The 17,883-nt window shown below is 40.2% G+C and overlaps 1 protein-coding gene across 1 annotated transcript in view; it reads right to left on the bottom strand.

Moving 5' to 3' along the window:
- The window catches only part of dlgap2a (discs, large (Drosophila) homolog-associated protein 2a), a 517,146-nt gene extending 499,474 nt beyond the window's left edge, over nucleotides 1-17,672 (bottom strand). Inside the window, exons 1-2 of the mRNA XM_059982028.1 lie at nucleotides 17,607-17,672; nucleotides 9,937-10,014 (exon numbers count right to left, since the gene is read on the bottom strand). The gene's annotated coding sequence lies outside the window, so the exon portion shown is untranslated. The remainder of the gene's footprint in view (nucleotides 1-9,936; nucleotides 10,015-17,606) is intronic.
- Between the last annotated feature and the right edge of the window lie 211 nt (nucleotides 17,673-17,883).

Here is a 17,883-nt window from a genome sequence, read left to right as displayed (position 1 = left end):
ATTTGGATAGGTGCATGGATGGGAAGAGTATGGAGGGCTATTGTAAGGGTGCAGGTAAATGGGACTAGGCAGGTTAATGGACTGGATGGGCCAAAGGCCCTGTTTCTGTGCTATAGTGTTCTATGCTCTATAGTTTGGACTCAGTGGAAATGTTCATTCTTCAATCAAAATCAGCATAGTAAAGGTGGTGTTTTGAAAATATATATTTCTTTTTCAGTACATGAACAGAACATCTGTGGATGTTATGCAGCCTGCAGTTTGTACAAAGTTTAGTTTCACACTCAGACATATGTTACAAATCCAAAAGAGTGCCAGGCCATTCTACATTTCACAAAGGAGACATTTCAGCAGCATCCTAACACCTTCATTGAAATCCAGCCAGACAGATATTTTCTCCAGACATCGTCATATCAGTGTATTGAGAAATCAACTCAAAAATAAATGCCCTGGAGTGTGCACTGCATAAATAACTTGCAATACGTTTGAGCACAGTGTGCAAGAACAGGAGATAAAGAGTTAATAAAAGCCGTGCATTTATGTGCTGTGGTATGCGCAACCTGAAAGGATGATAGAAACATTAGATATATCCCTAAAAATAAAATATTTAAAGTGAGTAAGGCGCTGACACACACAAACTGCTGGAAGAACTCAGCAGGCAGGCAGCTTCTATGGAAAAGAGTACAGTCAATGTTTCGGGCTGAGACCCTTCATCAATCCTCATCAAGGGTCTCGGCCTGAAATGTCGAATACAATCCTTTCAACAGATGGTGCCTGTCCTGTTGAGTTCCTCCAGCAGTCTGTATATGTTGCGTAGTTCCTTTGTGTTTTGCTAAACAGTTATTTGATTCTTCCAGCTAAACAAGAAAAAGCATGAGGTGTACATATATTAAAAAAATGATAAAACAAAACATAATCTGTTGGAAGAACTCAGTATCTATGAAAGGAAATGACCAAGATCCTTCATCGGGACTGGAAAGAAAGAAGGAGAATGACCAGCATAAAGGAATGTAGGAGGAAAGAACAAGAGCTGGCAGGTGATATGTGGATTCAGATGATGGGGGGTGATGGATAGGTGGAGGATGGGGAAAGTGGGAATGATACAAATTGGAAGGCGATAGGTGGAAGTGACAAAAGCCTGAAAAAAGGTGATAGTGGACCATGGAATAAAGGGAAGGTGAGGAGGGAAACTGGAGGGAGGAATGTATGAGTGCCGAGCAGATCAAAAGTTCAGGGGAGAGATAAGTGAGGGTGTGACGGGACTGGTGGGTTAAATGGAAATAAAAGGGGCACAGAGGGGAGTGATTACTGGAAATTGGAGAAATTAGTATTGATTGGTATTGATTTATTATTATCACATGTTGCAATCTACCAAAGTGGAATACAAGATGTGGTCCTCTAATCTCTCTCTGACTTCAAAGTGGCAGTAGAGGCAGTAGGGAAGCAGTGGACAAACAAAGCAGGTTGGGAATGGGATGTGGAATTAAAATGGGTGGCCACTAGAAGATCATGGCTGTTGTGGTGGACGAGAGAAGGTGCTCATCTGTATTGGGTCTCACCAACGCAGAGTAGGCTGCACTGGATTCATTAAGTAACAATTATGGATTCAAATGTGAAGGACTATGTTATGCTAAAGGACTTGTTTGGGGCCCCAAATGCTGTTGAGAGAGTTGTAGTGGCAGATGTAACACTTAAGCACACCAGCCCCTAAAAAAGTGGAAGTTTTGGACACCAGTACATACTGTAGAACAGTAAAGCGCAGAAACATGTCCATAGTTTGTCCCGTACCTAGCACATTGATGCAATCATGAAGATATGCCAACTGCTTCACTTAATTAGGAATGTAAGGAAACTTGGTATGTCATGGAAGATCTTTGCAAATTTGTACAGATATAGCATGGGGAGAGTTTTAACTAGTTGCATCACAATTTGGTATTGAATCAGAATCAATTAGTTTTATTATCACCAGCATTTGATGTGAAATTTGTTAACTTAGCAGCAGCAGTTCAATGTAATACATAATTTAGCAGAGAAAAAAAGATAAATAAAATAAAAAAATAAACAAACAAGTAAATCAATTACATATATTGAATAGATCTAAAAATGTGCAAAAACAGAAATACTGTATATTAAAAAAAATGAAGTAGTGTCCTAAGATTCGATGTCCATTTAGGAATCGGATGGCAGAAGGGAAGAAGCTTTTCCTGAATTGCTGAGTGTTGCAGCTCTAATGCACCAATCACAAGAGGATGCAGAGAGCTGGAGACTCATCTAGTTTCATCTTGGGAATTATAAACACAAGAGATTCTGCAGATGCTGGGAATCTAGACCAGCACACACAAAATTCTAGAGGAACTTTGCAGGTTAGGCAGCATCAATAGAAATGAATAACCAGTCGACGTTTCAGGCTGAGACCCTTCTGCAGGATTGGAAAGGAAGGGCAAAGAAGCCTAAGTAAAAAGGTGTGGGGAGCAGAAGGACGATTAGCTAGAAGGTGATAGGTGAAGCCAGGTAAGTAGGAATGGTAAAGAGATGAAGAAGAAGGAATCTGATAGGAAAGGAGAGTGAACCATGGAAGAAAGGGATGAAGGTGGGGCACCGGGGGAGGTGATAGATGGGTGAGGAGAAGAGGTAGGAGGCCAAACTGGGCAATAGAAGAAGAGGGAAGAGGGTTGAAAAAAATTTCTGGAAGTAGAAACCAACATTCATGTCATCAGGTTGGAGGGTAACTAGACAGAAAATGAGATATTGCTCTTCTACCCTCAAAGTAGTCTCATCAAGCAAAAGAGGAGGCCATGGACTAACATGTTGAAACAGTAATGGTGATAGGAATTAAAATGGTCATCCACCAGGAAATTCTGCTTTTGATGGAAGGAGCGAAGGTGCTCACCAAAGTTGTGCTCCTATTTACAACAAGTTTCACCAATGCAGAGGAGGCCGTACCTGGAGCACTGGATACAAAATACAACTACAAAAGATTCACAGGTAAAGTTCATTATGAGAACAAGCTTGCCACGTGCTGTAGTGTACACTGGCAATATTGGAACCCAAGTTCGGAGGAAAAACAGATTCGAACATAGATGGCAACAAAAATATTCATAATAATTCCAAAAGAACATCAGTGGCTCAGCCAAGCAACACCACAAGAAGTAACATTCTCAAAACTAGGACCCTGCAATTAGCACTAATCGGGTGACTGTTTAAATAATACATTTAACATGGAATCCCTGAGCTAATCAAAATAAACTTAACAAGCTTAAGCAGAAAGCACCAGGAGACCGCATTACAAAGAGTGATTCACTCAGAAAAACACAAAGAACTCTAAATAGTTAATGACTATCTTTAAACAACAATTAACCAATTCAGGTGCTTGAAAATCTTCAGAACCCAGTGCTCTCTGGCACCCCACACTGGCCCGAAGAACTCATTACACCACTGTTATGTTTTGTTATTTTGAACCATAAAACTAATCAAAAGGCAAACAAGGGAGCCGAGAGTAACATGTCTAAATTCATTTTTATGAAGCACGCATATCTGACATGTTGGTGTGATGACGTATGCCATTCACTTACTTTTACATATTGTCTGCAATGTATTATGTAAACAAAAAGAATGCCTAATCAGTCAAAATATTTACAAAATTAATCTAATATCACTGAACTATTAAATACATAACACTCCTCTCTGCTTATATATAAACTCCAACTTAATCTAAAATGCATCTCAACTATATACACAGTATATAATACAACTATCATATACTGCAGTCATTCACAACCAAGTATATTTTAAATTGCCCCATTAAGGCCTAAAGATTTAATTGCTGTGGAGCATTATTTTTTCCTTTATAACCTGCCAAGGGGAATGAGGTTACTCTGCTTGGCAGGTTATACTTGTGGCTATGAAAGTTTCTCAGGCTCTGGAGCCTACTCCATTGTGATTCTAGGAGCTGACTCTGGATTTCTACTGAACATTCAGCTATTTTTAGTTGCCATGTAGACCTGATACAGTGAGAGGTCTTTTCTGCTTTCCTTTTTGACAGTCTCCACTGTAACAGTTATCACAACTAGAGAGAAGGTTCTGAAGTTAGCATAACTAGTGAGAAGGTTCTTGGGGGAACTGTTAGTTCTGAAGTGATAAGTCATCTGGACCATATGATGTACACCCTAGGGTTCTGAAAGAGTTGGCTGAAGAGATCATGGAGGCATTAATAATGACCTTTCAAGAATCATTAGATTCTGGAATGGTTCCAGAAGACTGGAAAATTGCAAATATCACTCCACGCTTTAAGAAGAGAGAGAGGCAGAAAACAGGAAACTATAGGCCAGTTAGTCTGACCTCAGTGGCTGGGAAGGTGGTGGAGTTGATTATTAACGATGAAGTCTCAGGGTACTTGGAGGCAGATGATAAAATAAGCTGTAGTCAGCATGGTTTCCTTAAGGGAAAACACTGCCTGACCAATCTGTTGGAATTATTTGAAGAAATAACGAGCAGAATAGAAAAATGCTTGATGCTGTGAACTTGGATTCTCAGGAGGCTTTGACAAGGTGCCACACATGAGACTGCTTAACAAGCTCCAAGCCCATGGTATTGCAGAAGAGATTCGAGCATGAGTAAAGCAGTGGCTGATTGGCAGGAGGCAAAATGAGGAAATAAAATGAGTCTTTTCTGATAGGCTGCCAATGATTAGTGGTGTTCAACAGGGGCTGTATTAGGACCAATTTTTTTACATTATATATCAATGATTTGGATGATGGAATTAATAGCTTTGTTGCAAAATTTGCAGACAATATGAAGATAGGTGGAGGGACAGGTAGTTTTGAGGAAGTGGAGAAGCTACAGAAGGACTTAGACAGATAAATAGAATGGGCAAAGAAATGGCAAATGGAATACAGTGTCAGAAAGTGTATGGTCATGTACTTTGGTAGAAGAAATAAAAGGATTGACTCTTTTCTAAGTGGAGAAAAAAAACAAAAAAAAAATACTGAGTGGCAAAGGGACTTGGAAGTGCTTGTGTAGAACTTGCAGGCTGAGCCTGTGGCGATGAAGGCAAATGCAACGTTAGCATTTCGTTCAAGGGGACTAGCATATAATAGAGATGCAATGTAATGATGCAGTTCTATAAAACTCTGGTTAGGCCACATTTGGAGTACTGTGTCCAGTTCTGGTCACCTCAGTATAGGAAGGATATGGAAACATTGGAAGGGGTACAGAGGAGATCTACTAGGATGCTGCCTGGTTTAGAGAGTATGGATTATGATCAGAGATTAAGGGATCTAGGGCTTTACTCTTTGGAGAGAAGGAGGATGAGAGGAGACATGATAGAGGTGTACAAGATATTAAGAGGAATAGACAGAGTGGACAACCAGCACCTCTTCCCCAGTGCACCACTGCTCGGTACAAGAGGACATGGCTTTAAGGTAAGGGGAGGGAAGTTCAAGGGGGATATTAGAGGAAGGTTTTCCACTCAGAGAGGTTGGTGCACGGAATGCACTGCCTGAGTCAGTGGTGGAGGCTGATACACTAGTGAAGTGTAAGAGACTACTAGACAGGTATATGGAGGAATTTAAGGTGGGGGGGGGGGTTATATGGGAGGCAGGGATTGAGGGTCAGCACTACATTGTGGGCTGAAGGGCCTGTAATGTGCTGTACAGTTCTATGTTCTATAATAGCAAAAATGTAATATTGAAACTTTATAAAGAACAGGTGAGGCCTCACTTGGAGTATTATGAGCAGGTCTGTGTCCTTTATCTTAGTAAGGATGTACTGAAACTGGAGAGGGTTCAAAGGAGGTTCATGAAAATTATTTCAGGTTTGAATGGCTTGTCATATGAAGAGCGTCTGATGACTCTGGGCCTGTATTCACTAGAATTCAGAAGAATGAGGGGTGACCTCATTGAAACCTATCGAATGGCAAAAATCCTTGATAGAGTGGATGGAGACAGGATGTTTTCAATGGCATTAAAGTCTAAGACTAGAGGACATGGCCTCAGAATTGGGGGCCTTTTAAAATGGAGATGAGGAGGAATTTCTTTAGCCAAGAGAATGGTGAATCTGTGGAACTCTTTGCCATGGGCAGCTGTGGAGGTAGTCTTTATGTATATTTATGGAAGATTTTGATAGATTCTTGATTGGTCAGTCCATGAAGGGATCCAGGGAGAAGGTAGGAGATTGTGGATAAAAGAAAAATTGGATCTGCCAGATGAAGTGGTGGAGTGGACTTGAAGGGCCATATGGCCTAATTCTGCTCCTATATCTTACAGTCTTATGGTCTAATAGGGAGACTTTCAATTTACATTAGGAAGACTTCAGTACGTCTAGTGAAGTGTCTTCTTTTGTAAATTTTTCAGTTATTTCCTTTTCCAAAGGAAGAAGAAACAATCCATCAGGATTTCCATGATTAGCTGTCTTCTTGAATTTGATCCTATAATTGTGTCCACCAAGAAATGGAGCCCATCTCTGCATTTATGCTGCTGCAGTAACTGAAACACCCTTCTGTGAAGTGAAAACAGAGAGCTGATGATCAGTAATGAGAGTAAACTCCCAGATAAGTAATGGTTGAAACGTTTTACATCCCAAACCAGAGTCAAGGCCTCTCTGTCAATCTGTGTGTAATATTCCTCTGTAGTGGTAAGGGAACATGATGCAAAGGCTATGGAGTGTTCATTTCCATCCTCATTACATGTGACATGACTGCACCTATAACACAAGGGGAGGCATCACAAGCAAGCTTCACTGGATGATGTGGATCACTATGTGTGAGTGTAGCATTGGACATAACCATTTCCTTGACAATTTGGAAAGTCACCTCAGACTGCTTTGTCCATTACCATTTCTTCCTGATCTGCAGTAACAGCACAGTAGCCATGTTTGGCAGGGACCTGTTATAGTAATTGACAAATCCTAAAAAGGACTACAACTGTGATATGTCCTTTGACCTTGGGGATCTGCCACTGCTTGTATTTTCTCAGTGAACTTGTGTAATCCTTAAGCATTAATAGTATGCCCATGGTAAGTGATGCTTGGTTTAAAGAATTCACAATTGTTGCACTGTGCTCTGAGCCCATAATCCTCTCGTCTTTTTAACGCTGTCTAGATTCGAGATGTTCCTTGCCATTCTTACCAGTAACAATTGTGACATCCAGGTAACAATGAGTGTCTGGACAGCCTTGTAGAATCTGGTCCATAGCTTCCTGCAGGTGCAGATGGACTCCTCTTCCATTTCCAGTTTTAGACGGGCCTTAGCTAATTCCACTTTGCTGAAGTGTTTTCCTCCAGAAAGGTTTGCAAAGATATCCTCTATCCTGGGTATTAATCTATTTCCAGTACTGGGATGATGGTGAACTTAAAATCACCACAGATCCTGACAGACCAATTCTTCCAGCTCCTGGGACCACTCGCATTACCCAAAAGCTCCACTCAAAATTGGAAAGAATTCCTTCAGCTTTCATGTGATCTGGCTTACTGGCTACTTTATCACAGATGGTATAGGGAACTGGAAGGGCTTTGAAACACTTGAGTGTGGATTGATCTCCAATCCAGCTGTTGTTTTCTTGGCCACTCACAACCCCACAATACTGACCCTCCTGATTTTACCACATACAAGCCCAACATGGCTTGTTGGATGTTGTATTACAGTGTTACAAATAGCATTCCTACAAAAGTTATCTTTTCTCCAGTATAAGGACTTGAATATCTGTAGGCTTCAGTTCTGTATCTTTAAAATGACATTCAAATTCATTTTGTTTAATGACTGAAACAGCTGAGCCGGTGTTCTATTCCACTTTAATTAATTTGCCATTCACTTCTGGTGTAAGCCATATTGCTTGTCTAATGTTAGTTTTCACATTGTAAATCTCAAGGCTATTCAATCCTGTGTCATTCTCATCATTATCAGATGTTTCAGCAACAGCATGTAGATTGGTACTCTTTTTGAAAATGCAACTTGACTTTTTATCTTTTTCCTCTCCCTGTCCACTCCATTTATACTGTATTTGTCTCCCAACATGCTCTATGTATGTGTCCTACTTCATTGCAATTTCTGCAAGTTTCACTTTAAATCTTCATTGGTCTGGTGTATATAAGGCCCTGCCACAACAGTAACACAATTTGTTTGGCTATATAGGTTTGTGTTTAGAAGTAACTATTCTGCTCATGCTCTCTTTCATTCCTGACTGCAACTCAGTTGCATCTCTGTCTGCTGATCTCAGTGATGCAGCTATTTCAACTGTTCTTATAAATGCAAGTTGTGCTTCAGTTAGGAACAATTCTGCAAGCTTTCTTGTAAGATTCCACAAGTTAAACAATCTCTCAGTGCATTATTAGCCCCAAAGCTGAACTGACAATACTCAGACAAATTCTTTAATCCAGCCATGTACAATGAAATGTACTCCCCTTACTTTTGATTCTGCTTATGAATCCTAAATCACTTTTCAATCAACAATAATTTCACTTCTAATTTTTCCTGCACTATTTTCATAATATCAGCAAAACTCATTTTGGTTGGTTTGGTTGGAGAAGGCAAACTTCAAAGCAAACTGTATTCTCTTCCACCTATTACACTTAGCAAAATTGGTACTCATTTCTCATTGACTATTTCATGTGTTTCAAAATATAGCTCAATTCACTCGGTATACATATTTCAGTTACCTTGTGTGCTATCAAATGCATCTATCTTTCCAATACAGCCAACCATTACTGCCTTCTTATGATTATTATCACTGGAGCTCACTATTTAGGAACCTATATATTTGTCCTTTTCTGTCTTTTTTAAATATAAATTAACCATGTCTGTCCCTTCCTAAAGAAGCTTGTTATTTATTATTAGCTCCAAAATCATGCAACACTTCAACAGCAATGCAGTCACTACAGGTTTGTTTAAAACTTTCTTGTCACCACTGCTATGTTTTGTAATTTCAAAATGTAAAACTAATTAAAAGGAAAACAAAGGAGTTAAGAATAATGTATATCTGAGGAAGAATGGACAATAATATGGAGGTATCAATGGAAGTGTACCAATTCACAGAAATGGAGGGAGTTTGGTTGGAAAAACTTGATAAGATATTTCATTACACCCTCTCAGAAATCCCATTATGATAGTAACCTCCCCGTTTGCTGGAGAAATTGTGGAAATCAAAATGCAAATCATTATCATATCTTTTGAGACTGCCCTGTTATCAAAAACTATTGGAGGGGGATACACAATGCCCTATAAGACATCCTTAAATGTGAAATACCCTTGGAGAATAAGACCATATATTTTGGATATATACCTCAAGAATGGTTGAAAAGAGATAAATATTTAATGAATATACTGTTGGTGGCTGGTAAAAAGACTCTTTACTAGGAAATGGTTATCACAGGAGAGCTCAACTTTAAATACATGGTTGAAAATTACAATGGACATTTACAAAATGGAGAAGATAACAGCATCTGTTAATCATAAGCTGGAACAATTTGATTCATACTGAGGAAAATGGTTTAACTACATAATGCCTCATAGGCCTGATTTTATTCTCACAAATCAATGAATCTGTTGTAAAAAAAAAGATCACTCCCTACTTGTACATAGTTCTTTCCATTTGCTTGTTTTTTCTTTCCACCCTTTTCTATAAGTGTATACCCCAGATAAATACTTTGTGGAGATTTTGTGATATATATGATTATATGATATATATGTACAATGTCTGAAATACATCTTATGGAAATGTTTGTTTGATGAACTTCAATAAAAAATAAATTACAAAAAAAAAGAATAATGTGTCTAACTCCATTTTTACTTTAAGCACTTATGATGTGGTGGTGTGATGACGTATGCCATTTCTGTACTTTTACTTATAACCCACAATAGATTATGTAAACAACAAAGAATGTTTAATCAAACAATATATTTACAATATTACTCAAATATTATTGAAATATTAAATACATAACACCTACCATTGAGGATATCTTTAAGAAGCAATGATTAAAGAAGACAGCATCCATCATTAAAGGCATATCCTCTTCTTTTTACTGCTATTGGGTGGAGGTAAAAGAATCTAAAGAAGTATACTCAATGTATTATAAACAGCTCCTTCCCCTCTGCCATCAGATTTCTGAAAGGTCCATAGCCACTACCTTGCTATCTTGTTTTGCACTACTTATTTTTGTAATTCATGTAAATTTTATGCCTTTGCACTGTATTGCTGTTGCAAAACAATTTTCATGTCATATAAGACAGTGATAATAAACTTGATTCTGAACTAATTAAGCCAATAGTGCCTAATTACACTAATCCCTTCTGTATATTCATGAGGTTATCTAAGATCCTCTGTCATATCTGTCCCTACCACCAAACCAGCAACATATTCGAGGTATACCTCACTGTAAAAATAAACTTGCCCACATACCTTTGAACTTTTCCCTTTCACCTTAATGCTCCTCCACATGCCCTTCAATATTAGATATTAATCAACTGGTTAACATCAGTAGTTACAGTAAGCACAATAAATCAGATTTGATTGGTTTAATTTGCTTCTAACTGCTTCTTTTTTTCCTTCTGTTGTCCCCAGTTAAGTGTCTGGAAGGTAATGAACAAATAACTAATCAGTACCTTTAAAAGGTGCACTAACAGAAAATGAAGTATCTGTGGAAGAATAAATAGTTAATATTTTAGGTCAGACTTCAAATGAAGAAATTTCAATCGAGGAATCTGTTTTCTAAATTATGTTCGTGAGTGCTTGGATTCTTGGAAGTAGAAGGCAATTCTACATCCACAGAGATGACTTGGTGAAGTGAAGACCCCGGGACAGAGAATGAAACTTTGGCTTCCAGAGCATGGTTCAAAAATACCTTGAATGAGGTCAATGAGTGCCAACACTGAAGGTCGTCTGTTAAAGATCATTTGCACAAGTCTGTCAGTGATAATTAGAACAAGTTATTAAAATTATGTTTAAGTAGGATTATACTAAGTACAATGTGTCCATTATTGCTTCAAGCAAACTGGAGCAAGTTAAAAATCATGTCAGTAGGGAATGAAAGTGAAAAATTCACAAGAATGATTTAGCACAAAATGTTTCACAAATGAATCTGAAAGGCAGAATAGAAATTTAACTCCCAACAGATAAGCTGACAAGATTCTGGTAAGGGAGATGTGCCATTCAGAAGTAGAATTGTAATAGAGCTATTTGAAATAAAGGACAACCCATACAGTGTATAAACAGGCCCTTTGTCCCAACTAAACCATGCCAACCAAGATTTCAATCTCACCTAGTCCCATTTGCCCATATCCCTTAAACCCTTCCTTTCCATGTACTTGCCCAATAATGCTTAATGGTCAATAATGCTAGGTGCAACCCCCAGAACGTGCATGCCCTCAAATCCTTTTGATCTGGAGTACCTGGTGTTGCTGTGTAGACCTTTCTGGCTGCCTAGGGAGTTCACAGCTGTTATTGTCACAACTGTGCAGATTCCACCACAGGCTGATATTGACCTGGCTCTTGAGGAACTGTATGAGACTATCAGCACCCTGGAGACTGCACACCCAGAGGCTGTCTTCATCATCGCGGGTGACTTTAATAGAGCATTGCTGACTAAAGTATCTCCAAAGTTTTGCCAACACATCCAGGTGAGCACATGAGAATATAGCATACTCAACCACTGCTACTCTCTCTTCCTCAATGCTTACAAAGTGCTCCTACGCCACCCCCCCCCCCCCCGCCATTTGGAAAATCAGATCACTCCTCTATTTTGCTGTTGCCAAAGTACAGGCAGAAACTGAAACAAGAGGCGGCATAATTAGTCTGACCAATCGGCCTCTATGCTGGAATGTCTTCCACGATGAGGACATCTCCAAGTTCACGGAAATGGTCACGAGTTTCACCCAGTAATGCATGGAGGATGTTGTCCCCCTGAAACTGGTCAGGGTCTTTCCAAACCAGAAACCCTGGATCAATAGTTCTGTGCATAGCAGCACTTACCCCACGACACAGAGCTTATGCTGCCAATAATCAGCAAGAGCTCAATAGATGCAACTATGATCTGTGCAAAGTCATCAAGGCAGCAAAAGAAAAGCACAAAGACAAGATTCAGACTCAACTCTCCACCAACAACACATGCAGCTTATGATAAAGTCTGCACACCATTGCAGATTTCGAAGCTAAATGCAGTGGAGTTTCTAACATTGATGCCTCTGTCCCAAAAGAGCTAAATCTTTGTTATGCTCAATTTGATGTTGCCAATATTGAGACCCTGAGGAGATCTGCAGATGATGCAACTGGTATCTTGGTCTTCTCTGAGGCCAAAGTGAGCAGGAATTTCCAACAGGTGGACAGTCGCAAGGCCGCAGGGCTGGATGATATCCCAGGGCAAGTACTCAGGATGTGCATGGCACAACTGGTAGGTGTGTTTACAGACATTTTAATCTCTCCCTTTCCCAGTGCAGAGTGTCTTCCTGCTTCAAAACATCCACTATTGTCCCTGTACCTAAAAAGACCACGTAACATGTCTGAACGACTGGTGTCCTGTCACATTCACCTCAATAATAAGCAAATGCTTTGAGAGGCTGGTCAAGGACTATATCAGCAGCATTCTACCACCCAAACTAGACCCCCTACCATTCATCTAGTGACACAACCGATCGACAGATGACACAATAGCCACAGCTCTACACACCATCCTTACACATCTGGAGAAGAGGGACGCTTATGTGAGAATGCTGTTAGAAACATAGAAACATAGAAAACCTACAGAAGAATCCAGGCCCTTTGGCCCACAAGGTGTGCCGAACATGCACTTAATTTAGAAATTACCTAGGGTTACCCATAGCCCTCTATTTTTCTAAGCTCCATGTACCTATCCAGGAATATAAAAGACCTTATTGTATCCACCTGGCAGCCCATACCTTGCACTCACCACTCTCTGCATAAAAAACTTACCCTGACATCTCTTCTGTACCTACTTCCAAGCACCTTAAAACTGTGCCATCTTGAGCTAGCCATTACCGCCCTGGGATAGCCTCTGACTATCCACACGATCAATGCCTCTCATCATCTTATACACCTCTGTCAGGTCACTTCTTATCCTCCGCTGCTCCAAGGAGAAAAGGCCAAGTTCACTCAACCTATTCTCATAAGACATGTGCACCAATCCAAGCCACATCCTTGTAAATCTCCTCTGCATCCTTTCTATAGTTTCCACATCCTTCCTGTAGTGAGGTGACCAGAACTGAGCACAGAACTCCTAGTGGGGTCTGACCAGGGTCCTACATAGCTGTATATTACCTCTCAGCACTTAAACTCAATCCTATGGTTGATGAAGGCCAATGCACCACATGTCTTCTTAACCATAGAGTTAAGCAGCTGTGAAGCAGCTTTGAGTGTCCTAAGGACTCGGACCCCAAGATCCCTCTGATCCTCCACACTGCCAAGAGATTTACCATTAATACTATATCCTGCCATCAATTTGACCTTCCAAAATGAACCACTGCACACTTATCTGGGTTGAACTCCATCTGCCACTTCTCAGCCCAGTTTTGCATCCTATTGATGTCCCTCTGTAAATTCTGACAGATCTCCACACTATCCACAACAACTCCAACCTTTGTGTCATCATCAAGTTTACTGATCCATCCCTCCACTTCCTCATCCAGGTCATTTATAAAAATCACCAGGAGAAGGAGTCCCAGAACACATCCCTAAGGCACACAACTGGTCACCGTCCTCCATGTAGAATATGAACCGTCCACAACCACTCTTTGCCTTCTGTGGATAAACCAATTCTGGATTCACAAAGCAAGGTCTCCTTGGATCCCATGCCTCCTTACTTTCTCAATAAGCTTTACATGGGTACCTTATGAAATGCCTTGCTGAAATCCATATACACTACAACTACCACTCTACCTTCATCAATTCATCATTTACCCAAAAGATTCAATCAGGCTCATAAGGCATGACTTGCCTTTGACAAAATCATGCTATTTCTAATCATATTATGCCTCTCCATAAACCTTGCCTCTCAGGATCTTTTCCATCAACTTACTAACCACTTGAGTAAGACTCACTGATCTATAATTTCCTGGGCAATCTCTACTCCCTTTCATGAATAAAGGAACAACATCTGCAAACCTCCAATACTCCAGAAGCTCTCCCTTCCCCATTGCTGATGCAAAGACCATTGCTAGAGGCTCAGCAATCTTGCCTCCCACAGTAGCCTGGGGTACATCTCATCCGGTCCCAGAGACTTATCCAACTTGTTGCTTTCCAAAAGCTCTGTCACAAACTCTGTCTTAATGTCTACATGCCCAAGCTTTTCAATCCGCTGTAAGTCATCCCTGCAATAGTCAATATCCTTTTCCGTAGTGGATACTAAAGCAAAGTATTCATTCAGTACCTGTGCTATCTCCCCCAGTTCCATACACACTTTTCTACTGTCACACGTGATTGGTCCTATTCTCTCATGTCTTATCCTCTTGCTCTACACATACTTGTAGAATGCTTGGGGTTTTCCTTAATCCTGCTCGCCAAGGCCTTCTCAGTTCTTGGACTACAGTTCAGCATTCAACACCATAATTCCCTCCAGGATTGACAAGAAGCTCAGAAGCCTTGCTGGATCGCCATCAGGTGGTAAGATTGGGCTCCCTCATCTCTGCCCCTCTGACCCTCACAGAGGTGATCCTCAGTGCTGTGTTCTAAGCCCCCTCCTTTACCCTCCACATACCCATGACTGTGTCACCACCCACAGCTCCAATCTACTAATTGAATTTGCTGATGACACTACACCAATTGGCCTAATCTCAAATAATAATGAGGAAGCCTACAGAGAGGAAGTCATCACCCTGACACAGTGGTGTCAAGAAAACAACCTCGCCCTCAAATGTTTCAAAAGCAAAGTAGCTGTTCATAGACTACAGGAAGAATGGAGACAGGCTCACCTCTATAGACATCAACAGATCTGGGGTTGAGAGGGTGAACAGCTTTAAGTTCCTCAGCATGAACATCACTGAAGATCTCACATGGTCTGTACATACCAGCCGTGTGGTGAAAAAGGTACAACAGCACCTCTTTCACCTCAGACGGTTGAAGAAGTTTGGTATGGGCCCCCAAATTCTGAGAACTTCCTGTAGGGGCACAATTGAATATGGGAATTGTAATTACCTCAGTTGCAGGACTCTTAGAGAATGGTGCAGACAGCCCAGCGCATCTGTAGTTGTGAACTTTCCTCTATTCAGAACACTTACAAAGACAAGTGTGGAAAAAGGGCCCAAAGGATCATTGGAGACTCGAGTCACCTCAACCTCAAACTGTTCCAGCTGCTACCATCTGGGAATCAGTACCGCAGCATAATAACCAGGACCAACAGCCTCCGGGACAGCTTCTTCCTCCAGGCCATCAGACTGCTTGATTCATGCTTATGCAACTGTATTTCTAAGTTATATTGTCTATCCTGTTGTACATAATACATAATATTTATTGTAAATGACTATAACTGCACATTGCACATTTAGATGGAGATGTAACGTAAAGATTTTTACTCCTCATTCAATTCAGTTTAAATGTTGTTAATGTACTTGTCTTAGCCACTTCCTGTGGCAGCTCATTCCACATATGGACCACCCTCTGGGTGAAAATGTTACCCCTCAGGTCCTGTTTTAATTCTCTCTCTTCTCACCTTAAACCTGTGCTCTCTAGATTTTTATTCCCCAACCCTGGGAAAAAGGCAGGGTGCATACACTTTATCCATGCCTCTCATGACTTTGTGCACTTTTAAAAGATGACCCCTCATTCTCCTATGCTTTAATGAATAAAATCCTATCCTTGAACACAGGACAGTGCTGGAACAGTACAGGAACAGGCCCACGACATTGTGCCAAAACAATTAAATTAGTAATCAAATGGCCAACAAAACTAATTACTTCTGCCTACACAATGTCCATATTCTTTCCTTTCCATTACATTTATGAGCATATCTAAACATCTCTGAAAAGTCTCCAGTGTATCTGCCTTTACTACCACCCCAGGCAGCATATTCCAAGCACCCACCACTCTGTAAAAAAAAACTTGCCCCTCACATCTCCTTTGATATTACCCCCTCTCGTATTAAGCGCATGCCCTTCAGCATTATTTGCAGATTACACCAAGACAGTGCACAATGAGGAAGACTACCATGGCTTACAGTGGAATCTGGACCAACTGGAAAACTAGCAGATGGAATTTAATGCAGAGAAGCGTCAGGTGTTAGGACCAACCAAGGTAGATACTACCAGTGAATGGTATGGCACTGAAGAGTGCAGTAGAACCAAGGAATCTGGGAATACGGGTCCATAATTCATTGCATCACAGTTTGATAAGGTCGTAAAGAAAGTTTTTGGCACATTGGTCTTCATACTGAGAGCAAGACATGCAATTTTATGTTGAAATTGTATAAGATGTTGATGAGGCCTAATTTGGAGTATTGTGTGCAGTTTTTGGTCACCTACCTACAGGAAAGATACAAATAAGGTTGAAAGACAACAGAGAAAATTTACAAGGATGTTGTCAGGACTGGAGGACCTGAGTTATAAGGAAGGTTTGAATAGGTTAGGACTTTATCCCTTGGAATGCAAAAGATTGAGAGGAGACTTGATTGAGAAAGGCAAAATTAAGAAGGGTAAATGCAAGCAGACTTTTTTTTCCACTGAAGTTGGGTGGAATTTCAACTAGAGGTCATGGGTTAGATAGGTAGGTAGATCGATACTTTATTGATCCCATAGGAAATTAGTGTTACAGTAGCTTTATAAGTGCGCAAATATACAAATATTAGGAGTGAAGTAAGAAAGAATTTTTAAAAAGTTACTTTAAATAATAACATGTATAAGATTTACAAGTCAAAGACTATAAGATTTACAAGATTTACCAGTTCACACTGTATTATATTATACAGTAATGAGTGCACATTCACACCATCCAGATAAAAAATGGTGGTTGTTTTACATAGGGTGTCCGCGATAGCAGAGTGTGGTAAACAGAGGTAAATAGCAGTCTAACAGAAGAAGGTCGTCACTTCCCTGGCTGTGGATGAACTCATTATGGAGTCTAATAGCTGAGGGTAAGAATGACCTCATGTCATGTTCTTTGGAGCAGCACAGTTGTCTTAGTCTATTTCTTAAAATGCTCCTCTGTTCAGCCAAGATGGCATACAGAGGGTGAAAAACTGTACAGATTTGTCCCATATACTGACAACCTTCCCTCTCACCTTAAATGTACGCATTCTAGATTTTAGTTCCCTTTCTCTCGGAAAAAGGCTGAGGCTATTTACCTTATCTAGGTCCTTCATGTAATATCCACCACTACGAAGTCACCCTTCAGTATCCAATGCTGCAGCAAATTCCTAGACTGCCGAACAATAGCCTATGATGCAGTCCCAAGTCCTAGCAATATTCTTGTAAACCTTCTCTACATCTCCTCCAACTGAATAACATGTTTACCATAACAGGGTGAACAGAGCTATCTACAATACTCCAAACACCACCTCACTAATATCCTATAGAGAGTAAGGTTACTCCCAGGATCTCTCTCACTTTTTCATTTCATGATTTACATTTCTATGATTTATAGACTTTCAGATCAAAAACTCATTTAACTAATCATTACCTCAGTTTGTTTGCCAGGGTAGTTGTTTGTAATAACTGTGTTCTGCAACTTACAGCTCCACTATTGCTCTTTCTTTTTTTTTTGCCCCTGTTTCTTTACTGGGCCACATACCACCTGCTACACTATGCATCTAAATGTGTCTCATTTTCACCTTAACAAAATCAAGAATTTGTGATATTTACTTTCTCTATCCAGGCCTCAACTTGCATGAACCAGTTTTCTCCTCATGTTTTGTAGAAAGGTCAGCAAACTGAAAGTTCATCTGTTTCTCTCTCCT

Source organism: Hypanus sabinus, chromosome 10, assembly GCF_030144855.1.
Source record: "Hypanus sabinus isolate sHypSab1 chromosome 10, sHypSab1.hap1, whole genome shotgun sequence".
NCBI lineage: Eukaryota > Metazoa > Chordata > Chondrichthyes > Myliobatiformes > Dasyatidae > Hypanus > Hypanus sabinus.
This window is presented reverse-complemented; position numbering and strand designations above follow the sequence as displayed.